The sequence below is a fragment of the Geotrypetes seraphini genome, chromosome 11 (assembly GCF_902459505.1).
Source record: "Geotrypetes seraphini chromosome 11, aGeoSer1.1, whole genome shotgun sequence".
Lineage (NCBI taxonomy): Eukaryota > Metazoa > Chordata > Amphibia > Gymnophiona > Dermophiidae > Geotrypetes > Geotrypetes seraphini.
The window spans coordinates 73,815,605-73,841,087 of NC_047094.1; the positions used below are offsets into that span (position 1 = coordinate 73,815,605).

At 42.8% G+C, this 25,483-nt stretch overlaps 1 protein-coding gene across 1 annotated transcript in view; it reads right to left on the minus strand.

Moving 5' to 3' along the window:
* Window positions 1-25,483, minus strand: part of LOC117345759 (phospholipase A2 inhibitor and Ly6/PLAUR domain-containing protein-like) — a 114,939-nt gene that overhangs the window by 29,083 nt on the left and 60,373 nt on the right. The gene's annotated exons all lie outside the window — the stretch shown is intronic.

Sequence of the window (25,483 nt, forward strand, 5' to 3'; positions counted from 1 at the left end):
AGTGTTTAAACCTGTTACATTAACGGGTGCTAGAATAGATGTGTAAACTTTTAGTACAATGGGGCACTTTCTTTCTTTGCTTCCTTCTCCTCCTGTCCAGCATTAGCCCTTCTACCTTCCTTTTACCTCCCCCTGTCCAGCAGCACTCCTTCCCTGCTTCCCCTGTCCAGCAGTAGCCCTTCTCCCTTACTTTTACCTCCCCCCTGTCCAGTAGTACCCCTTCTCCCTTCCCTGCCCCCCCCCCCCCCCTCTGCAGCATCCGCTAGCACACAGGTTTTGGCTTATTTGAGAAGTCTCCCGTGTTTCCGGAAGCAGCCCTGGCAGGGCTCGCCTCAGGCTTCTTTTTCAGCTGGGGAAACCGCCGCACACAAACCACCGCAGGCTCCTTATTTCACAAACCGCAACTGCCACAGGCTCCTTATGTTGCAACACACAAACTGCAGGCTCCTTTTTCAGCTGGGGAAACCGCCACAGGCTCCTTCTATTGCGCATGCATGGCACGGCACTACGGAGGCACGGAGCACAGAGATTGACGTGTGCATGCGCGCTAAGGGTTTTATTATAGTGGATATCTATCCAAAGTTTCTTAATGTGAAGGCCCAAACCTTATTTAAATGTTAAGACTATTTTTGTGTGTGTGTATTCAATATTTTTATTGTGAAAATTATTTGAAGAATCAGAAGCAGAAATAAAGAAACATCGTATAAGCGGTAAGGAACTGAAATACAGTAAAACCTTGGATTGCAAGTAACTTGGTTTGCAAGTGCTTTGCAAAACAAGCAAAACATTTTATTACATTTTAACTTGATATACAAGCAAAGTCTTGCAATACGAGTACATATAGTATACACACATCACAACTGAGCCGATGGTTCTTCTCTCTCTGACGCTGCAAGAATGTAGTAACTGTTCTAAATGAGCGAAGTCTTGCAATACGAGTATATACAGTATACACTCATCACATCATCACAACTGAGCCGATGGTTCTTCTCTCCAACGCTGCGGGAGTGTAGTGACTGTTCGAAATGAGCGAGGTCTTTCAATACGAGTATATACAGTATACACTCGTCACATCATCACAACTGAGCCGATGGTTCTTCTCTCCAACGCTGCGGGAGTGTAGTGACTGTTCGAAATGAGTGAGGTCTTGCAATACAAGTACGTATAGTATTTTGTATTAAAGTTTTTGGGTTGTGGAACAAATTGTCTGAGTTTCCATTATTTCCAAAGGGGAAATTCACTTTGATATATGAGTGCTTTGGATTACAAGCATGCTTCTGGAACGAATTATGCTCACAAAACCAAGGTTTTACTGTATACAGCAATAGTTATCTAATGTCCATCAATACAATACTAGTCAACATTCATGCATACAAGAACACAATCAGCAGGTATATACAATCACAGATACAAATAAAAGAAACATCAGTAGAACACCCAGTGAGTAGCTAGTAAAGCCCAACAGTCCAGCTGCTCAATATTACAGCCCCAATCTTAGTGCCTATTTGACAAGCAGGGAGAGTCCAGCCGTGATCTTCAAAGTGGTCACGTGACCGCTCAATATTACAGCCCCCAATCTTAGTGCCTGTCTGACAAGCAGGGAGAGTCCAGCCATCATCTTCATAGTGGTCACGTGACTGCTCAATATTACAGCCCCAATCTTAGTGCATGACAAGCAGGGAGAGTCCAGCCGCAATTTTCAAAGCAGTCACGTGACCGCTCAATGTAAGCCCGGTTCGGGAGGCATTTTAAAAGGAAACCGCTCAGCAGTTGGGTTAGCAGCTTTAGTCAAGTTCTGATCGGCAGGGTGGAGGTTATAGGAGGGTGGAAACAGGTATGTATACAACATTTTGCTATTAATTGTAGATCAGTAAAGAATAAAATCGCGGGCATTATTTGTTAGTAAATAAAGAGGTGGAGATTGTATGTTTTACGGAAACATGGATAAAAACAGATGAAGAAGCTTATTTATATCAAGCACTCCCTTCGAATTTTGAGTTTTTCTCTCGTTTAAGGTCATATAGGAGAGGGGGGAGGGATAGCTATTGGTTATAAATTGTCGCTACACTTGTTTGAATTGAAGGTAGAGTCTTTTTTATATAAGGAATTATTGTTGGTTCAAATTGGGAGGAGAAGGCTGACTTATTTTATTGTCCTCCGTGATTGCCAGTCAAGACATGGAACAATATATATCAGACTATAGAGAACTTATCAGTGAGATTCAAGGTTAATGATATTGTGAGATTTTTAATATTCAGGCTGATATGGTGAATGACTATAAAACAAATTATTTTCAGGCCTTGTTAGTGGATTTGAAGTTGGAACAATGGGTTAAGGTGACAACACATCAAAAAGGACATACATTGAATTTAGTTTTGACTTCTCATAATATAGGAGATAATTCTATACAGGTAAAGAGTGATCCAATTTCATGGAGTGACCATTATGTAATCAGTTGGAACATAAATTTGGATATTCAACCTGATAATAGTTCTAATTTAGAAGGGTTAAAAAAATACAGATCAATACTCTCTTGAGTTAAATGAAATTTCACCTCTCTTTCTTAAATTCCCTCCGGACTTTAAGAGGCCCCATTAATGAACCAGGCAGAAACATGGAATCAGGTGTTACATGAATTAGCACCATTAAAGGTAGGAAAATCAAAAATAACAAATGGTTTCATGAGGGTTTGCTGTTACTTATATAAACTAAGCCAGACAGTGGACCATTGGTCGTCATCTAATTGCATACCCATGTCCTTATGCCACACTTCTCTAAGACCTTTAGCAGCACAGAATTTATGGCATCGCAGACCCTTATACCTCCCCTCGCTTATACGTAATCTGATTAGAGTGAGAAAGAAGGGAGACTTGTAAGTAAGTATAACAGTTGTCAGAAGCTTCCGCAAACAATGCGTAAGTTGCAGCCATCTGAAGAACTGATTGTGGGGGGAGGCCATGCTGACGGCAGATATCCTGGAATGGAGTCCAAGCATTATCCTTGTAGAGCTGATCCACACACCAAATGCTGCATCTTCTCCAGATAAGCCAAGAAATTGGCTGTTTTTGAATTTGTATCATGGGGTTACTCCATAGCAGGATAGACTAAGTGCTCGCCCATCGAATTATGGATGAGGAATGCACGTCTATGATAGCTTGAATAGTAAAGTCTAAAACAGGGGTAGGCAATTCTGGTCCTCAAGAGCCGGAGCCAGGTCAGGTTTTCAGGATATCGACAATGAATATGTACGAGATGGATTTGCGTGTACTGCCTCCTTGAGATGCAAATCTATCTCATGCATATTTATTGTGGATATCCTGAAAACCTGACCTGGCTCCGGCTCTCAAGGACCGGAATTGCCTACCCCTGGTCTAAAATAACAGAAGGGGAAGTTGAAGGTGTTTTTTCCATGAAGGGGCGATAGCACAATGGAATAGTGTCATTTTTTTATTCAAGCAAGTACCAGGTAGAAGATGGCACCACATGGAAAAACCATCTTGCGCCATATCTAAGTATATAGGCCAAGTGATAGGTGTAGAAGCAAGGAAAACCAACTCCCCCCTTCAGAACTCTAGCCTTCCAAGAACATCATCTAAAGCTGAGCAATATTTTCTCACGCTCCTCATCCTACCTAAACTGCAGAAAATTATTAAAAATTAATCTATTTAACCGATTTGTAGCCTGACACCTTACCCTACTCTTGCTTCCAAAGACCTCCCTCCGTACATTCCTTCCCGATCTCCTTACTTTGATCGTTATTGTACCAGTTCCTTGCTTACATATATTAATTGTATCTGTATCTGCTGATTGTACCCATTCGCTGACTGTATCTGCTGATTATACCCTTTTGCTGATTGTACCCATTCGCTGATTGTCCAGCCCTTCTTTATTGTAAACCGCCTAGAACTATTACGGCTTTGGCGGTATATAAGAAATAAATTATTATTATTATTTGTGACATTTCAGTTTATGGACACTAATTTTAGGGGTCTTGTTATCCCAGAGGAAAGAGAGCAGTAAAGATTCCATCTGTTTATAGGTAGCAAGTAAGGTAGCATGCTGAGGACATAAGTGACTATTGGAGTGACCATCATCTTGATAGTATCAAGTCTGCCCCACCAAGTGAGCTTGAGGGGAGACCATGCAGGTAGTAGACGATTGATGTTAGACAAGATGTATTCAACATTGTATGATACAGTCTTATCCATGGTGGGTTCAAAGAGGATGCCAAGATATTTGATTCGATTAGCAGTCCAATGAAGACCAACAGATTCACTCAGGGCAAATGATAGGCATGATCTCGGTTTTAGATAAATTAATTTTATAACCGGAAACCAGCGAGTAAGCTTGAATGGTCCTTAGAATATGTTCAATTGAAGTCAGAGACCTATATTGTACATGAGAATATCGAGCTTCACTTCAAGTGCATCCATGCGGAGTCCCACGATTTCAGGATTTGTCCTAAGGGCTATCAAACGAGGTTCCAGGGTAATATTGAATAAAAAAGGTGACATCCCTTGAGATACTGGACCAGTTGGTGTCTGAACTTATTCACAAAATTTTACTGTACTGTTACCATTGTAGTACTTGCACTTACATTCTCTCTTCGTCCACTGTTTCACTGCTGTACTAAGATGTTGTACATTGTTCTTTCTTTTTGTACCATACTTAAAACAATAAAACTTATTGAATTTAAAAAACCTGAGATCTTCAAACAAACTTCCTAACATTCACTTTATAAAATTCTATACTCTGAATGTCATTCCATTTCATGTTTTATTTAATTACTTTTATTTGCTAAAAGTTTTTCCAACTATGTCTACAATTTATACCAAAAATAAACAAACAATTACAATTATAAAGTGCAGATATAAGGTGCAACGTGTAATCATGTGCAAAAGGAAAAGCAAGACTGAGCTGTGGTTATGGTAAATTCATACAGTTCATTTAGTTCATTAGTTAGTTTTCAAATGTTCACTTTTGTATCAATAAGCACTTACCTCTCTGCTTGACCAATCCAAATCCTCTTCTTCTCAAATCACCGCGGCTCATTAGCTTGACCCAATATGTGATCAATAGTGTCCAAAACCCATGAGGTCAAACAATGTTAATGTTCATTGCAAAACGCCAGTTATATGTTCCACTCTCATTAATCGCCAAAAGCTTCCAATTCCAGATGAGTTTCAGTTTTGTCCATCATCAGAGAGGTTTGGAACGTAAATACTATCATAATGATAACATCCATAAACATTCTAAATTGCACTTCATTACTATAATTCATATGCTGCAATAAAACCTAACAATTTCTATAATTTAATTTAATTCATTTTACCTGACAATGCTTCTAATTCACTTATTCGGTTGAGAGTTCCAGCTAGGTTAATCGTTGAAATGGGTAACCACCAAGGAGCTCCTTTTCAGTATAGAGACTCCCGGTCATTTGACCGTCAATGGACCTATCCACTACTATCATTTTTATCCTCAGGGCTGTAATCCAATGGGGTTCTAGCTTATTTTGGCAGGCCATTCAACTTCATGGTTGAGGATCCATGGTTGTACGGTGTGCCAATTAAAAGATAGCTTCTGTTCCTTATAGAGTAAAGACTGGAACAAATCACCACCATGAGGTAAAATTACCTTAATCATAATTGTATAATGTAATTCACTTGACGTATTTCCAGCAGTGATCCAATGCTTAGTTAACGGAGCTTCCATTTTTCCTGTTCTAATGGTGCTTAAATGTTCTGTGATTGTACTCTTAATTTGGTGTTGGATATGACCTACATAGTATAAGCCACAGGGGCATACTATGGTGTATACCACCCCCCGGAGGGGTAATCTGTGCGTGATCTTAGCTTAAATGTTTTTTGCGACCGTGGTATTTTTATCTCGGTAATATGCATAGATACTGAACACACTGAGCACTGCCCACAAGGGGCGTGTCCCAGATTCTCTTCTTCTTTTAACTGCGGTGTTTTAAGTATTTCACCCAAGTTTCTAGCACGTTTATATGTGAATTTCGGATACTTATTCAAATTAGGGTGAAGGCTCAGTATGTGCCAATGTTGACTTATTATCACTGTCAGGGCCGCCATCAGGGCAGTACTAGCAGTCCTGCATTCAGGGGCCCGGAGCTGACAGGGGACCCGGGCTCCCCCAGGGTCCTAGGCCACAGTTCTTCAACCGCCGGTCCCAGTGGCATACCTAGGGGGGGGGGCGGTCGGCCCCAAGGGGGTGCACAGGAGAGAGCTGGATGGGGGACCCGCGGAGTTCAATACATCTCGAGCCGCAAGGCTCGTCTTCTTTTCCTACCTGCCCTGCTGCTCACATATAGCTGATTGGAAGTGTTCCCCGATGTCAGCGCTGACGTCGGAGGGAGGGCTTAAGCAAAGCCGGCCTTCCGACGTCAGCGCTGACGTTGGAGAATACTTCCGGTCGGCTATTTGTGCGCGGCAGGGCAGGCAGGAAACAGGAGACAAGCCGCTCGGCTCGAGCTCCGTTTTGCTGAAAAAGTTACAAAGATGGGCTGGGAGGCAAACGCGGAACACATAAGGGGGGAGGGAGTGCGTTTTGGACACAAGGCATGGACTTAAGAACATAAGAACATAAGCAGTGCCTCTGCCGGGTTAGACCAGAGGTCCATCCCGCCCAGCAGTCCGCCCCCGCGGTGGCCCAACAGGTCATGACCTGCCTTAATCACCAGAAGGGGCCCCCTTGCCCCCTAGGTTTCTCATCGAAGTCCTATCTTCCCATCAATGTCCTAACCCTCCGGCCTTGCACCTGCACGACCTGGTGAGCTGTCTATACTTATGCAACACCCCAGCACCTCCCTCAGTACCCCACAATCCCCTTTTCCCTCAGGAATCTGTCCAATCCCTGTTTGAATCCCTGTACTGTACTCTGCCGGATCACTTCCTCCGGGAGCGCATTCCATTTGTCCACGACCCTTTGGGTGAAGAAAAACTTCCTTGCATTTGATTTGAACCTATCTCCCTTCAGTTTCTCTGAGTGCCCCCTCGTACCTGTCGTCTCTTTTAGTCTGAAGAACCTGTCCCTGTCCACCCTCTCTATGCCCCTAAGTATTTTGAAGGTCTCTATCATATCCCCCCTGAGCCTCCTCTTTTCCAGAGAGAAGAGCCCCAGTTTATCCAGCCTCTCAGCATATGGGCAGTTTTCCAGATGCTGAGAGGCTGGATAAACTGGGGCTCTTCTCTCTGGAAAAGAGGAGGCTCAGGGGGGATATGATAGAGACCTTCAAAATACTTAGGGGCATAGAGAGGGTGGACAGGGACAGGTTCCTCAGACTAAAAGGGATGACAGGTACGAGGGGGCACTCAGAGAAACTTGGGAGAGAGGAAGGGAGGGAAAGAGATGCTGAGGTGGGGGATTGAATGGGTTTTTGGACACAGAAGGCATGGACTTGGGAGAGAAGAAGGGAGGTAATGAGATGCTGAGGTGGGGGATGGAATGGGTTTTTGGACATAGAAGGCATGGACTTGGGAGAGAGGAAGGGAGGGAAAGAGATGCTGAGGTGGGGGATTGAATGGGTTTTTGGACACAGAAGGCATGGACTTGGGAGAGAAGAAGGGAGGTAATGAGATGCTGAGGTGGGGGATGGAATGGGTTTTTGGACATAGAAGGCATGGACTTGGGAGAGAGGAAGGGAGGGAAAGAGATGCTGAGGTGGGGGAGGGAATGGGTTTTTGGACACAGAAGGCATGAACTTGGGAGAGAGGAAGGGAGGGAAAGAGATGCTGAGGTGGGGGTGGGAATGGATTTTTGGACACAGAAGGCATAGACTTGGGAGAGAGGAAGGGAGGGAAAGAGATGGTTATGTACACGAGGAATAGAAGAAAGGAGAATTTTTGGTCAAGGGAGGGAGTGAGGTACAGATAGTGTCATACCAAGGTGGGGGAGGGAGGGAGGGGCGATCCGCCCCGCCCCAGGTTTACATCCCAAGGGGGTGCACAGCTGGCCACCCTCCAGTGTTCTCCCTAGGCCGGCAAACTGCGGCTCTTTAGCCACTTGAGTGCCACCGTCGCCATCGGGAACAGGCCGGCGCCAAGTTCTCCCTGCTTTTCCCTGTGGGGCTGACCAACTCTCGCCACTCGCGTCAATTCTGTCGTTGGAGAGGACGTTCTGGGCCAGCCAATCGCTGCCTGGCTGGCCTAGAACGTCCTCTCCGACGTTAGAATTGACGTCGGTTGGCGAGAGTTGGTCGGCCCCGTGGGGAAGAGAAGCAGGGCGAACTCGGCGCCGGCCTGTTCCTGATTGGCAGCCTATTCCCCAGTGGCTGTGGCAGCATTTTCCCAATGGTGGTGGCATAGGGGAGGGCAGGGAGAAAGAAAGAAAGGGGGGGGCAGGAAGCCAGAAAGAAAGAAAGGGGGCAGGGTGAAACAAAGAAAAATGGGGCACGGAGAGAAAGAGAAAGACAGACATACAGAACGAAAGAGGGTGTGGAGAGAGAAAGAAAGAAGGGGGCAGGGTGAGAGAGAGAGAGAAAAACAGACATACAGAAAGAAAGGGGGTATGGAGAGAGAGAAAAAGAAAGAAGGGACAGGGTGAAACAAAGAAAAAGTTTGGGGAGGGAATGAGGTCTGGAGGAGAGGAAGCATACAGGAGGCTGAAAGAAGGGAAGAAATATTGGATGCACAGTCAGAAGAATAAAGTGCAACCAGAGACTGATGAAATTACCAAAGGTAGGAAAAATGATTTTATTTTCAATTTTGTGATCAAAATGTGTCTGCTTTGAGAATTTATATATGCTGTCTATATTTTGCACTATGGCCCCCTTTTACTAAACCGCAATAGCGTTTTTTAGCGCAGGGAGCCTATAAGTGTTGAGAGCAGTGTGGGGCAGCGGAGCTCCCTGCGCTAAAAAACGCTATTGCGTTTTAGTAAAAAGTGAGGGGGAATATTTGTCTATTTTTGTATAGTTACTGAGGTGACATTGCATAAAGTCATCTGCCTTGACCTCTTTGAAAACCCCCGGAATATAAATGATAATTAACATTTTCTCTGTGTACAGCATGCTTTGTGTTTTTAAAATTTTATTGTTGGTAGATCATTTTGACTTGGCCACAAAGGTAAGGGGGAGGGAGGGAGGGGAGCTGCTGAAAGACATCTAGTAATCCTTGCAGGCTTGACTGTGCAGGGAATTATTTTTGTAAAATCATGTTTTGTTATGTGACTGGCATTATTTAGACTTTAATTTCTATGAATGAATAGAATGAAAATGATATAAATTACTTGTTTGTTTTTATGTGCGTGCGCTGAAGGAAAGTGGAGAGAGAGCGTGCTGAGGAAGCTGAAGGGAATTGGGGAAGAGAGAGTGGGAAGAAGACGCTGATTTATAAATTGACAATTGTACAGAATATTGTTTCTTTTTTATATTCATCCATAGCTGCATGTTAATGATGTGCTCATATGCACTTATTTATCATCATAACATATACATCATCATTAACATGCAGCTGTGGATGTGTAAGGACAGGCTGAGGAGGATGGATGGGAAGGAAGGAAGGTGCACATATCAACATATCGTACATTTTTAACATGCATGATGCAGCTATAGGCAAGCTGAGGAGGATGGGATCATTCAGATGTGTATGTTCAGATATGCGCTCAGATGTGTAGTTTTTTCTGATATATTTATTAAGCTTACAGTATTTATAAAAACACATTTAATACTTGTTACAAAAAATATTGTGATCTACTTCTGGCCTACAAAGGTCATTAGAAATCCTTAACTGAGATTTTACATTCAAAAGTGAATTATAGCTACTAGCACTATTATTTATTAGTTATTTATTATGCAGATGTTTGTTAGTTTGTTATTAGTTCAGTATTAGACATATGTTAATTTAGAATAGATAGGTATAGATTAGTTTAGTTTAGGTTAGGTTAGGGGCCTGCTGAAAGAGTCTACCTTGACGTGGTTGCAGGCTTACAAATCTTTTGGTCAAAGAGTGCGGCGACAGAGAAAAGTATGTGTGTATTCGGCCCATGGAAGAAGAGGGGTCGGGGGGGGGAGGGGTGCATGGGGGGCCCAATAGGATTGCTCAGTAAGGGGCCCAGAAATTTCTGATAGCGGCCCTGCTCACTGTATGTGTTGAGCCTTGGTGGAGTAAGATAATACACATGTAAGGGAATTCTGTGTGCCTAATTCTCCTGACCTATTCCATTGGGCACGTGTGTATTTGGTCCTCTTATATGCATTTTTTACCGTTTGTGTGGGGTATCCTCTTTGATTGAACCGTGATGCCAAACTTATAGCATTGTACTTAAAAGAATCTTGTGTGGTGCATAATCTCTTTATCCGTACTTATTATTCTCCATGTAGTAAGTAGCATGTCGAGACAAGATCCAAGCAGAGGCCCTTTTGCTCTATAGGAGGTTGTATTCCAGTTTATGAGAGCAAAGTTTTTCTAAGATTGGATAATTAAAAGGGTCATCTACGCCGGACAGAAAACAAGATGGCTGATGGACGCTGACATTTTACTTTTAAGCTCTTTGATGGTGTGGTAATTTTATTACCTGCTTTCATCATGATGCCTCATTCTAAAAGAAAAGGAGCGATGAGAGCGGCGATGCCACCAGTGTTCTCATCCTCTCTAATCCAAACAACTTTGCTACAATATTTGGAGCGGCAGCATACCGAGGGCACTCAGCTACAGATTCAGAGGGCAGGATCCATGGTGGAATTGAGCGAGGGAGCGCTCAATTCTCTGGAGCAAGTTTCACTCTCGCCGCTGATATTGGCCACACCTCCTTGTCCAGCGGGGACAAGGATTATGGAGTCGAGTCCCAAATGTTAGGAGGAGGAGACCCTGGACACAGTTCTGAAACTGGGCAAGGTCAGCACACTGATTTTCTAAGCCCCTGTGAAAGAATAGTGAATCATTCCTTCTCTCCCCCTTGCCTGTCACAAATTAACCCTTATCTTATTCGCGTAGTCCTTATATGGGCAGCAGACAGATATTGCCTACGTGTCATGCGCTGAGCTTAAGGATGATCACGAGGTGCATGCATTATAACCTTTAGAATGTCACATGCGATGGTAAGCTTTTTAGAATCATTAAATGTATAAACAAGGGAATCACTTTATTGTAACCTTTATATCACGTTTACAATCTGGAGGGCTTTATACCCCAGATAAGTTATATGGAACAGGAAATTTCTCTACTATTCCCCAACAAGTTTCAAGTTTAATAGAGATTTGATTAATCGCTTAATCATAATTCTAAGCGATGTACATAATAATAAAATTTCAAAGTATGGTGAACAATACAATGAATAACAAAGACCAGGTCTAACAAAACTATTGACAAACTTATGAAAACTAAGAACATAAGGGAAGAGAGGGATAAGAACTACAAATTATTTAAAAGTTAAAGAGACATATAAGGGGGATACATAAGGAAAGGGAAGTTAAAAATTACTTCAATAAAATTAGAGAGAAAAAGTAAAATTGGTTGGAAGACTAAATGGTTAATTTTCAAAGGCGTCTTTAAAAAGAAAGCTCTTTAGTTTACTTTTGAATTTTTCTAAGTTGTGTTCTTCCCTCAAGTGAATAGGAAGTGAGTTCCAAGTTTGGGGGGCTGTAACAGAAAAAAATCAATTGCCATCTAGTATTAATAATTCTAAGAGAGGGAATCTTCAGCAAATGCTGTTCAATAGATCTTAACGTTCTATTGGAAGTATATGAAATTAATAACTTATAAATGAAAGTTGGAGTTTTGTAAAGAAGGTGTACTTCCAACAGAAACGCTGACGATAGGGAGTCAGTGTGCCTTCAGAGCATATCATAAGGTACCAGCCTCAGGAACACCAGTTAAAAGTTATGCAAGCATCAAACAGGGAGCCACCAAGCCTTATATAGAATTTATAAACAGGTTACAGGAAGCAATACAAAGCCAAGTAGATAATAAGGAGGATCAAAGTGATTTAATGATGAAATTAGCCGAAGACAATGCCAATTTAGATTGCCATAAAGCATTGCAAGGCTTAGGCAACAGGGCAGATCTTACCTTAGCCGATATGCTGTGAGCTTGCGCTGACATTGGTACTCAAACATATCAAATGAGCCTTCTAGCAGCTGCAGTACAAAAAAGATCCACTCCAAAAGACACTTGTTAGGGCTGTGGGAAACCAGGAAACTTCAAAAGAAACTGCAAGGCACATATTAATAAACTGCCTATATTGAACAGAGGGCAACCACCTAGTATTTGTCCAAAATGTAAGAAGGGATATCATTGGGCTAACCAATGTCGCTCAGAAACACAACCCATCGGGCAGGTCTCTTGCCCCGGTACAAACAGAGACTACCCTACCATGCCCCTTGAAATTTCAAGTGCAAAGCCAACTGTATTAAATTCAAAATCTGAAACAACTCAAAGTGCAGGCATAGACTTATATATTCAAGCAGAACAGGAATTGAAAATAGCAGGAGAAATATATCGATTGGAATCTCAGCTTTCGGGACCTTTACCTCCTAATTCTGTAGGGTTGGTATTACCCAGATCTTCTGTCTCCCTAAAGGGTATGTTTATAATTCCTGGAGTGATAGATGCTGACTACATAGGAAAAATAAAGATGCAAACTTGGACTAACATTCCCCAAACTGTGTGTTCAGGAGAATCATTTGCACAGTTATTGCCACAGTTCTTGCCATTTCTCTCACCTGCAGGAGGAAAAGAGGTGTTGCGTGTGAATCAAAGATGTGGTTCAACTACAAAGCAAGTATATTATCTTACACAAATAATAGGTAACAGTCGTCCTTTTGTGAATGTCTATCTCAATAACATTTTGTTTCAAGGGTTATTAGATACTGGAGCAGATGTCACGGTAATAGCTCTGAATCAATGGCCATCAGAGTGTCCCATTGATCAAGTGAAGCAAGTGTGGGGAATTGGGGGAAACAAGGAAGCGATACAAAGTAAATACTGGCTGACAGTCACGGTAGAAGGAACACAGCAGACAGCCACTGTCAGACAATATATCTTGCCAGTCCATCTAAATCTCTGGAGAAGGGATTTGTTATCATAATTCAACACTTTGCTGCAGATACACTAATGAGTCACACAGCATTGCCCTTAAAGTGGCTTGCTAACACTCCATTGTGCGTTGATCAATGGCCATTAACCCAGCCAAAGTTAGAAACTTTACATCAATTAGTTCAAGAACAATTGAATGGTAAACATATAGGCCCTGATTCTACAAAGTGCGTCCAGATTTTAGGCAGCTGTAGGCGTCCTACAGCTGTCTAATCAGCCAATCGGGATGCACGTTTTTTTAAAAAATGCTCCCCAGGCAGGCCGCCTATATTGAAGGCGCCTCCGGGAGCCTAGAGAGGCCCGCAAGATGCCTAAGCTCGCCTAAGGGCCTTAGGCGGGCCTTAGGCGAACCAAGGCGGCCCTACGCGTCTCCCTAGTAGAGGAAGAGACGCTTAAAATGTAGGTCAGCAAAATGCTGGTCTACATTGTAAGTAGACGCAGCCGCTATACTTATGGCAGCAAGGGATCTCCCTGCTGCAATAAGTATAGCGGCCGCGGCCGCCTGTCCCATCGCCGGCAGGAGGATGCCCAATCCTCCTGCCGGAACCCCTCTGGAACCCCCCTCCCCCCCAAACTGGTAATCGCTGGCAGGAGGATGCCCAATCCTCCTGCCGGAACCCCCCTGGAACCCCCTCCCCCCAAACTGGTAATCGCTGGCAGGAAGATGCCCAATCCTCCTGCCGGAAAGCCCAACAACCCCCCCCCCCAAAGCTAACCTCTCTCCCCCAACTAACCTTTAAATGTTGGTCGGCTGGACGGGTCTTGCTGCCGTCCAGCCGACAGGCCCACTTCATGGAAATGAGACGGGCCCGCCCCTTCCCGGCCCATCCCCGCTAAATCTAAGGCCTGATTGGCCCAGGCTCTAGAAGCCTGGACCAATCAGGCCTTAGGCATAGCGGGCCACCTTTCCCCACTAATGCTAAGGCCTGATTGGCCCAGGCTAGGCACCTAGCCTGGCTAGGTACCAAGCTAAGCACCAGGTTACAGAATCGGGGTTTAGTGTAGGACCAATTCTGTATAGGACACCTCTCCTGGGTGTCGTATACAGAATCAGGGCCTTAGAGCCTACGACAAGCCCCTGGAATTCTCCGGTGTTTGTAATAAAGAATAAAATCAGGTAAATGGCAATTACTGCATGATCTTAGGAAAATAAATCAATGCATTCAGCCGATGGGCCCTAACATAATTCTGATAAAATGGGAGGTTTTGGTAATAGATCTTAAAGACTGTTTTTTTACCATTCCTCTACATCCAGATGATAAAGAAAAATTTGCGTTCACTGTGCCTGTTCTTAATCATAGTCAACCAGTAGACAGTATTACCACAAGGGATGTTAAACAGTCCCACTCTGTGTCAGATATATGTTTCACAGGCATTACAAAGCTTCAGAGCAAATACTTCCGAAGCGTTAATTTATCATTTCATGGATGACATATTAATAGCAGCACCAAAAATAAAAACAGAATGGATTTCTGAATTGACCACACATTTAAAACTTTACGGATTGTGCATTGCACCTGAAAAAATTCAGAAGCATTACATTATATTATATTAATGACTTCTATTCCACCCGTACCTTGCAGTTCTGGGCGGATCACAAAAGAAACTAGCTGGACATTTCCAGGAAAATTATGATTTAGGGTTTTGGATTACAAAAAGATGACTGGACAGTTCCAGGAAATTTACAGTTTGGGGAGCTGAGACTTTGAGGAGAAAGAATTACGGAGAGGGAGAGACTTTGAGGGGGAATTTGTAAGGAAGGAGGAGAACAGGGGGTAGAGTTAAGACATCTGGATAAATTTTTTGAATAGCAGGGTTTTAATTTCTTTTTTAAATGATTTGAAGTCGCTTGTTGTTAATAGCAAGTTGGAGATGGTGTGGTCAAGTTTCGCTGCTTGCATCGCTAGTAGGTTGTCAAACATCTTCTTGCGCTGAGTGCCTTTGAATGGGGGGAAGATAAATGGGGTCTGGGTTCTTCTTTATCTAGTAGTGAGGTTTTGATTTAGGTAGTTGTTTAGGTAAGTGGGGGCAGTGCCATTTATTGCTTTGAATAATAGACAGTATAATTTGAATTGAATTCGTGCTTGTATTGGTAACCAGTGTGAGTCTAGGTAGGCAGTGGTGATGTGGTCAAATTTACTTAGCGAGTAGATCAATCTGAGAGCCGTGTTTTGTACTGTCTACAGTTGTTTTATCAAGTTTGCAGGGCATGGTAGATTGAGGATGCTGCAATAGTCCACTAGACCTAGGACTAGGAATTGGACTATGAGCCTATATTGTTCTTTGTCAAATAATTTTCTAATTTTTTGTAAATTACACATGATTAAAAATGGGTAGTCTGGTTGATTTGGACCAGCATTGTGCAGCATCTGTCTAGCGTTACTCCTAGAGTATTCTCATTGTACGCTGGTGGACCCAAAATCTAATCTAAGAAGAAATCTAAGAAGGAGTTTAAGAGTGGACTGTATTGGGTATTTGGTGGCATTTATTTCTAGTTCTGTGATGGAAGGGTTTTTGTCCTTTTCGAGCAGTAGAAATTTTGTTTTGTCTGAGTTCAGTTTCAATTTGTGGTCTATCATCCATTTTTCCACTGCTTCTAGTGTGTTTTTCAGTTTTTCTGTTGAAGTGGGGTCTGGATAATCGAAGGGTAGGAGTATAGTGATGTCACCTGTGCAACTGAACGATGTCACATTTAGATTATCTAGGGTGGTCCCTAGGGAGGATATAAAGAGGTTGAAGAGTGTAGGCGAGAGTGGTGAACCTTGTGGAACTCCACAGGGGTTGGACCAGGGTTTTGATTTAAGATCGTTTCTCTTTACATGTATCCTTATATCTATTTGGATCACAAATTACTACAATCTTATGCAGCTCCGACCATTATTACTTTAAAACTTAATTCTACAATCACGTATGTTGAACTGCAACAAATCCTGGGCACTCTTAATTGGGTACGCCCCTATTTTAATATATCTACTAATCTTCTCAGCCCCCTTATTTCATCTTTTGACTAAAGGCAAACAACCTTCAGTTTGATCTATATAACACCAGACATTCAAAAAGTGATAGCGATTATTAACCAGCATTTATTAATGCAATGGGTTGATAGGATTCAGAATAATATAGCACTTTCCTTATTAACCCTTCCGCAGAAACGCCAACCTATTGCGGTTTTAGGCCAGCTAACCCCAGATGATCGTTTACATATAGTGGAATGGATCTATTTACAACATACACCCCCTAAGAATATCAGCTCTCCTCAATACATGTATAGTTCGTCAATTTGTAAGGCAAGAAATAGAGCCTTAGACATTATGGGATTGGACTTGGGAACGGTGATAGATACCATTTCACAAGATCAATGGGAATTTCTTTTTAAATATAATGAGGCATTGTAAATTGCATTAACAAATTACATCTGTCATATTTGTCATCATTATCCTAAAGATAAACGATTAATTCTAGTTGCAGAAGGCGTTTTGGATTTTCATTCTGCACTAAACTTAACACCTATAATTGATACACTTAGGCCGTGATTCTCCAAAAGTGCTTCCCGATTTTAGGCAGCTGTAGACGTCCTACAGCTGTCTAATCAGCCAATCGGGATGCACGTTTAAAAAAAAAAAATGCTCCCCAGGCAGGCCTGAAGGCGCCTCCGGGAGCCTAGGGAGACCCGCAAGATGCCTAAGCTCGCCTACAGACCTTAGGCGAACTTAGGCGGCCCTACGCGTCTCCCTAGTAGAGGAAGAGACGCTTAAAATGTAGGCCAGCAAAATGCTGGTCTACATTGTAAGTAGACGCGGCTGCTATACTGATCGCGGCAAGGGATCTTCCTGCTGCAATAAAGTATAGCGGCCGCGGCCGCCTGTCCCATCACCGACAGGAGGATGCCTAACTCCTCCTGTCAGAACCCCGAACCCCGGAACCCCCTCCCCCCCAAACTCGTAATCGCCGACAGGAGGATGCCTAACTCCTCCTGTCGGAACCCCGGAACCCCCTCCCCCCCCAAACTCGTAATCGCCGACAGGAGGATGCCCAACTCCTCCTGTCAGAACCCCGGAACCCCCTCCCCCCCAAACTCGTAATCGCCGACAGGAGGATGCCCAACTCCTCCTGCCGGAAAGCCCAACGACCCCCGCCCCAACTAATCTCTCTCCCCCAACTAACCTTTCAATGTTGGTCAGCTGGACGGGTCTTGCTGCCGTCCAGCCGACGGGTCTGCCTCGTGGAAATGAGACGGCACGCCCCTTCCCGGCCCAACCCCGCTAATCTAAGGCCTGATTGGCCCAAGCTGTAGAAGCCTGAACCAATCAGGCCTTAGGCATAGCGGGTCCGCCCATCCCCACAAATCCTAAGGCCTGATTGGCCAAGGTGCCTAGCCTGGGCCAATCAGGCCTTAGATTTAGCGGGGATTGGCCGGGAAAGGGCGTGCCGTCTCATTTCCACGAGGCAGACCCGTCGGCTGGATGGCAGCAAGACCCGTCCAGCTGACCAACATTGAAAGGTTAGTTGGGGGAGGGAGATTAGTTGGGGCGGGGGGTCGTTGGGCTTTCCGGCAGGAGGAGTTGGGCATCCTCCTGTCGGCGATTACGAGTTTGGGGGGGAGGGGGTTCCGGGGTTCCGACAGGAGGAGTTGGGCATCCTCCTGTCGGTGATTACGAGTTTGGGGGGGAGGGGGGTCCGGGGTTCCGACAGGAGGAGTTGGGCATCCTCCTGTCGGCGATTACGAGTTTGGGGGGGAGTGGGTCGGGGGTTCCGACAGGAGGAGTTGGGCATTCTCCTGTCGGTGATGGGACAGGCGGCCGCAACAACCGAGGCCGCTATACATATTGCAGCAGGGAGATCCCTTGCTGCCATAAGTATAGCGGCCGCGTCTAATTTAACCCGATTCTCTAAAGACGCCGGTTACAGAATCGGCGTTTAGTATAGGACGCCTCTCCCGGGCGGCCTGCCTGGGGAGCATTTTTTTTTAAAAAAACGTGCATCCCGATTGGCTGATTAGACAGCTGTAGGACGTCTACAGCTGCCTAAAATTGGGACGCACTTTTGGAGAATCAGGGCCTTACTGTCTATATAGATAGAAGCAAGACACGTGGAGTCGTGCACTGGACCCAAGAAAATACTTCTCAGGTCTTATTCACTGCCCCGCAACAATCCGTTCAACGATCAGTAGTAGCCTCTGTCATTCTTGCACTGCAAACCTTTTCCAACTGTCTATTGAACCTGATCACAGACAGACTTTACGTTCGTAATTTAATTTACCAGCTTCCTGGTGCCTACGTCACCCCGTCAATTAATGACAACTTACTATCCTTGTTTCTTGAATTACGCTCGTTATTGTCGACATGTAAACACTCTTAGCGTGTTTCATATTCGTAGCCATCAAAATCTTCCTGGAGTCATTTCCACAGGAAATAATATTGCAGACACCGCAACCAGGAAGGTTTTTGCACAATTTATCACCCCCATAGACAGTCATGCATTCTTCCACCAAAATGCTAAAGCCCTGGTAAAAATGTTTAAAATTCCCTTAAATCAAGCTACAACTGTAGTTCAATCTTGCCCACAATGCTCACAGCTTCATTTTGCTGCTGAGTAAGGGGTAAACCCCAGGGGACTTGCAGTAAATCAAGTATGGCAAATGGATGTCACACAATATCCCCCTTTCAGGAAATGGAAATATCTACACGTTACTATTGACACCTATTCTGGTTATCTTTGGGTAACGTCACAAACTGGAGAAAAAACTAATCAAGTAATATGTTACAATGTATTGCTGTTATGGGAAAGCTGAAAACTTTAAACAGATAATGGTGCTGCATATTTTTACAATGCTTTTTCTGAGTTTTGCTTACAATGGGATATCCAATTGATTCACCGTTTGCCTTATAATTCTACAGGACAAGCTATTGTAGAATGTGCAAATGGTACATTAAAATCATATTTATTAAAACAGAAACCGATGAAATATGCTGTTCCTGGGAAGAGAGATCCAAGATGGCGAAGGAGTGAGTCGCGTCTGCAAGTCACTCCTGCACTTTACCGGCAATTTACATTTCAATCAAACATTTTTACCTCTTGTTATGCTTAAGCGCAGGGGCAAACAGAGGGGTGTTCTTCCAGTTTCCTCTGCTACTTCGCTGTCACGGCAGGCGGCAATAACATACGCCGTCCCGGTTGGAGCGGGCTTATCTGCTGACTGAGGTGGGCAGACCTCGGTCTTGGGCAAGGTGTCGTTCAGCCCATTGGGGCCTGGAGTTCCTCCGCGTCCCGGAAGGATGTTGGGGATGCCTTCAGCAGCACAGGAGGCGCTGGAGTTGATGTCTCCGTCGGCATTGCAGATTTCACCCCTGACCCCGGATGAGGTCCACAGCTTGTCGACTTCATTACAGCCGACAGAGGACAGAGGAACTGAAACCTGCATTGAAGCAGGGAAGGAGGAGGTGGAACCCATTGGGGTAGTTCCCGTAATATCTTTTCCTGCTCCTTTAACAAGACCTGAAGTAATCGACATGGAAGCGATCTGGAGCGGTCTGGAATCTTTACATAAGGTATGCTCTCAATTTGTTACCACAAAACACTAATACTCAATTTAAATCTTTTGAAGAGAAATTTCAAAAACAGTCCGATAGAATGGACAATTTAGAAAAATCAATGGCCGAAGTAAAGGTTTCCATAAATTCACAATTGAAGGAAAAGTGTTTGCTTACTAGGAAAATGGAAAATTTGGAAAATGCAAATAGAAGTTTGAATCTTAGATTTTTAAATTTCCTGTCTCCAAATTTCAAACAGAGAGATTTATTTCATTCCTTCTTAAAATCAGTATTGAAATTTCCTGAAAACAACATGCCATCATTACAAAAGCTATATTATTTTAATATTCCTAAAGAAGATAAAGGCAAAGGAACTGTACCAGGAGATTTGGATCTCACTGGTATGTTGGAAACATCTCAAGAAGAAATAGTTATTATTATTATTAATAATAATTTTATTTTTTCTATACCGCCACAATCTTGCGACTTCTAGGTGGTTCACAGTGAAGAGAGCTGTACAATAAGTGAATTACAGAGTACAAATAGGGAAGATGTCATTGAGCAGTCAGTGATTACAGAGTGCAAATTGGTGAGAAACATAATAATATGTTAAACATAATATTAACATGTTACAGTGAAGAGGGCTAGACAACCAGCGAATTTCAGAATACAAATGGCGAAGATGTCACTGAGCAGTCAGTGAATACAGAACACAATTAGTGAGAATACGCAGTATCAATATGTTGAGTGATAGTTTTTAAAAGGGGGAGAGGGGTTATGTGACTAGGAGAGAAATCTATCAAACAGAGCTGTCTTAATTTCTTTCCAAAAAGCGCCATAGGTTGACCTGGCTCTATCGATGAAATTGCCTAGCCAGGTTTGCTGTCTGCTAGCTTGAAACTTAAAGGTTCTGTCCAGAAAGGACCTGTATTTGCAATCAGTGATCTTTGGATAGGCAAAGAGATTGCGATTTCTGGTTGTCCTCATGGGGATGTATAGTTCGAAGTGTGGTAAGAGATAGGTAGGGGCCATTCCCCACTCCAGTTTATAGCAAAAGCAAGATAATTTGAATAATATTTGTGCCTCCATTGGCAACCAGTGTAGCAGTTTGTAGTAGGGACTAATGTGATCGCTTTTCTTTAGACCAAATATTAAGCGGACGGCCGTGTTATGCACTATTCTTAATTTTTTCACGTTTTTTTTAGGTATACCCACATAAATGATGTTGCAGTAGTCTAGGGTAGATAGAATCATTGACTGTACCAGTAGTTTGAAAGATAGAGGGTCAAAATATTTTTTGATTGGTTTTAATTTCCAAAGTGTGGAGAAACACTTTTTTGTCACCAAGTTCGTGTGTTCGATCAAGGTCAAGTGGGTGTCTAAGGTGACTCCTAATATAGTTTTTGATATTGGGTGATCATGACCATTTAGGTGTATTAATGCTATAGTGATTTTGTCCTTTGGGCTTGCCAAGAATATTTTTGTCTTTTCTGTGTTTAATTTCATTTTAAAATTGATAGTCCATTGTTCAATTTCAGTCATGATATGGGAAATGCGTTTTAAAGTTTTGTTGGTTACGTTGGTCAGAGGAATTAAAATAGAGATATCAGCAGCATATATATAGTATTTTAGGTTTAGCTTTTGTAATAGGTGTCCCAAAGATGAGATGTAGATATCAAACAAGGTGGGAGATAGAGGGGAACCCTGAGGTACTCCCGAAGGGCTTTTCCAAGAATTAGAGTATTTCCCGTCGCAGATCACTTAATATGATCTTTTGGTTAAAAAGCCCTGGAACCAGTTCCAAACTCTTCCCGAGAGTCCCATTGCGTCTAGGTAATTCAGCATTATTTCATGTTCCACTAGGTCAAATGTGCTGCTAAAATCTATTTGTAAGATCAGAGCGCTGGTACCTTTACTAATAAGATCATATAGGTGGTTGAGGATTGAGCCTAAGACTGTCTCTGTGCTGAATCCTTTTCTGAAACCTGATTGATGTTTGCTGAGGAGGTTAAATTTGTCTAGGTGATTTACTAGTTCCAGGTTGACCAATCTTTCCAGTAGTTTGGTGAATAAAGGGGTACTCGCTATGGGTCTATAATTGGATGTCAGTGCAATTGAGGTCCATGGTCTTTAGGGATGGGTGTGATCAGGATGTGTCCCATTTTTTCATGGTATGTCCCACTTATGAGAGTGGTTGTTATCCAGTTAAATAGATCCCTTTTAAATTCAGGTACTGCAACTTTGATGATCTTCAATGGGCAGTGGTAACCTTCATTTTTCTCCAGGACGAGGAGGCAATTCTTTGTCTATTCTATAAGACTGAAAATGAGTAATTTCATGGTTATAAAATTTCAGTGTTTCCTGATGTTTTGAAATGGACGCAAGCCAGACGGAAGAAATTCCTGGCTTATCGTCAGTCAACTTTGAGTATGGGAGCAACTTTTCAGTTACATTTTCCTTGTAAATGCTGCGTTACCTATCAGAGTATTAGATATATATTTTATGAACCTGATCAGTTAAACTTTTTTCTTGAGGGTAAGGCAGCTGGAAGAACTTCAGAGTAGAGAATGACATGGTGGCGGTTACCCGCAGCTAGCCACGTTTAGCCGCGGGTAACCCGCCGAAACGGGGAAGAAAAAATAGTGGCCTCTGCGGGAACGGGGACAAGGCCATTCACCGCCCCGTGGAGCGGTGAATGGACTTGTCTCCGCAGTGAGGCAACCAAGGATCGTGCGGTCCCCACCCGGCCATCTCCCTCCCTCCCTCCACCTCACCTTTGATGAAGAGCACTGTTCCCTCAACTGCCGATTGAATTTCTGCCGGTCTACGCAAAAAAAAAAGCCTCTCCTTTTCCCCTGCTCTCAGTTACTAAAGCGGCAGCCGACAGGAAGTCTTTCCGACGTCAATTCTGACATCGGAGAGGACGTTCTGGGCCAGCCAATCGCTGCCTGGCTGGCCCAGAATCCCATTCCTGAATTCGACTTCATCTTATGGAGACAACAAATTCCCATACCACAGCAAGACGACTGGAAAAGAAAACGTTATTCTAAGACTGATCCTGTGACTTGGGGACACATTAAAAGCTTAAGTGACCAAGCCATTCTCACATTGAAACAAAATGACAAGGACATGACTCCTGAAAATTCTACTGCTGCTATTTTTGCACAATTAACTTGTAATTCTTTAATGATTGTTATTTGTTTGTTAACTTTTCTTAGTCTTCCTTTACCTTCTGCTGGGGAATCATGGGAGCAAAGAAGCAATATAACATTTTGGAAAAAATAGCAGATATCTCAGGGAATGACAACTTCTGCTTACAGCAGAGCATAGATGCACACACTTTGCTAGGCTCTTGTTTAATTCCAGTATGTAAAGCGCCCGGGGGAATAGGAAATATTTCCCAACTAACCAATTTTATGAGTGAGGATGCAGTATCATATACCATGTTTATATCATGGGGACAAGTAGCCCAAAAATTACCCTGGGATGCCATGACCATTTATACCCCCATAGTAGCAAATCACAAAAATCTGTCATGTGCTAGAGTACAAAATTGTACTAAAAATTGCATTAACAGTGGACTAGCTTTATGGAACTGTTCGCATTTTGTAAATATTTCATATATTAATGCTCGCCTTGTCCTGCCTGTAGGTTAGTTTTGGGCATGTGGAAAGCGAACATGGAATTATATTCCAGCTAATTTAACACACAATACCCAATGCTGCCTGAGTAGATTGGTGGCAGCATTGGTAAATAAAAAGTAATTGATTAATCCCAGGATTACTAAAGAAAAATGCTCTGCCTCTATAACCTCTGATAGTTATGCCTTAAATGACCAGTGTGATAGTAATATTAACTTGCTCTCAAAAGCTGGAATTACCTCTTTGGCAATCTCTTTAGTTGGTGTACCTGGGTTAGCATTATATAATCAAAAACCTTAGCCCGATTAGCTTGTGCATTAGCTAAAAACATTAATCATACCTCACATGCACTTAGCTTGCTAAATCAAGAACAAAATGAACTACAGACAGCTGTGTTAGACAACAGAGCCGCTATAGATTATCTCTTACTATTACATCATCACGACTGCGAAACCATTAAAAATATGTGCTGTTTCAACCTAACCGATAACAGAAACAGTGTGAAAGAACAAATTCTGCAGCTACATGAATTGGCCTCTAATATGCGTGAAGACATCTTACCTCAGTGGTGGAATGCTTTATGGTCCTGGCTTCCATTTGGCCAATGGATCCTGGTTCTTTTGCAATATCTACTCATTGGAATAGGTCTCTTGATTACTCTCTGTCTTGTGCAATGCCTACCTTCTTTGGTAAACTTATTCATAAGTACATTTCATGGTCGATCCCGCAAATTATCCCGAGCAGATTTGCCTTATCTCTATAAAGCCCTTAAAAATAGTAAAGTAAGGGGAAATGAAGGGACGCAGTTCTGAAATAGGGCAAGGTCAGCACACTGATTTTCTAAGTCCCTGTAAAAGAATAGTGAATCATTCCCTCTCTCCCCCTTACCTGTCACATATTAACCTCTTATCTTATTCCTTATCTTGCTTGAGTAGTCCTTATATAGGCAGCAGACAGACATTGCCTACGTGCAAAAGTAGGCCTCTGTCACACGCTGAGCTTAAGGGTGATCAAGAGGTGCATGCATTATAACCTTTAGAATGTCACATGCGATGGTAAGCTTTAGAATCATTAGATGTGTAAACAAGGGAATCACTTTATTGTACCCCTTATAATGTATTCAGATGTCATGTGAGATTGTAGCTTTGAGAATCGCATTAGATATGTAAACAAGGGAGTTACCTTGGTATAATCCGCATTGTAAATGCATGTTGAGATTGTAACCTTGCAAATCATTAGATAAGTAAATAAGGGAGTTAAGATACTCAATAAAAGGGTTAGAGACTTTCCATATAGGGACATCTCATCCCGATCTGAGTCCTGTGTGAAGCCTCATCCCTACACCGGAGCCCAACTCGCAAGAAGGCTCATCTGAAGGAGAAATTCTGGCTGGGAAGACCTACAAGAATGTTGTATTGCAGCAGGAGAAGCCAGAAATAACACTGGGAGCACTTCTAGAGGCAATAAAAGCCCTGGATGTGAAGGTGGACAAGACTTCAAATGATATGGGGGTACTTGTTTCCAAAGTAGATGCTTTGTCTTTAAATATAGAAAAAGTTAAACAGGAAAGTTTTCAAAAAATTCAATCTGAATCAGATGGTCTGAAAGATTCTATATCTTCAATTATAAAAGATCAAAATTTCCTTCAGAAGATTGAACAGATAGAAAACTTCAATGGACGTTTGAATTTGAGGATTTTAAATTGCTCAAAGATTCCACTTTTGTCACCAATTGAAATATTCAAAAAGTTTCTTCTAGATAATTTGAATTTTTCACCAGAGTCAATTCCACCTATCAATAAAGTCTACTTTTTACCATCTACTGCGGGAAAAAAATAGTCCCTCCACAAATGTTTTACCTCAAAGTTCTGATGGTGTACCTCAATCTAACAGGGTTTTTGGAAGATTCCTCAGATGTAAAAGGACGTTCGTGAGTTTTGTATTTGAACAAGACTTTGCGTCTGTGATGTGGATTTTCTTTAAGAAGGGAGCAGTTCCCTTCTGTGGTCAGAAAATATGGATATATCCAGACGTCACAAAATCCACTCAGGAGAGAAGAAGAGAATTTCTTTTAATGCAAGATGAAACAAGAGCATTGGGTGCCTCTTTTTTGTTAGCATATCCCTTTAAATGCATTGTCAGATATATGTCTTTAAATATGTGTTTTTCCTTCCCAAACATCTCAGGTCTTTTATAGACCTGAAGCTGACTGATGCTACCGGATGAAAAAACTTTATATTAGCTGAGATAGTCCATCA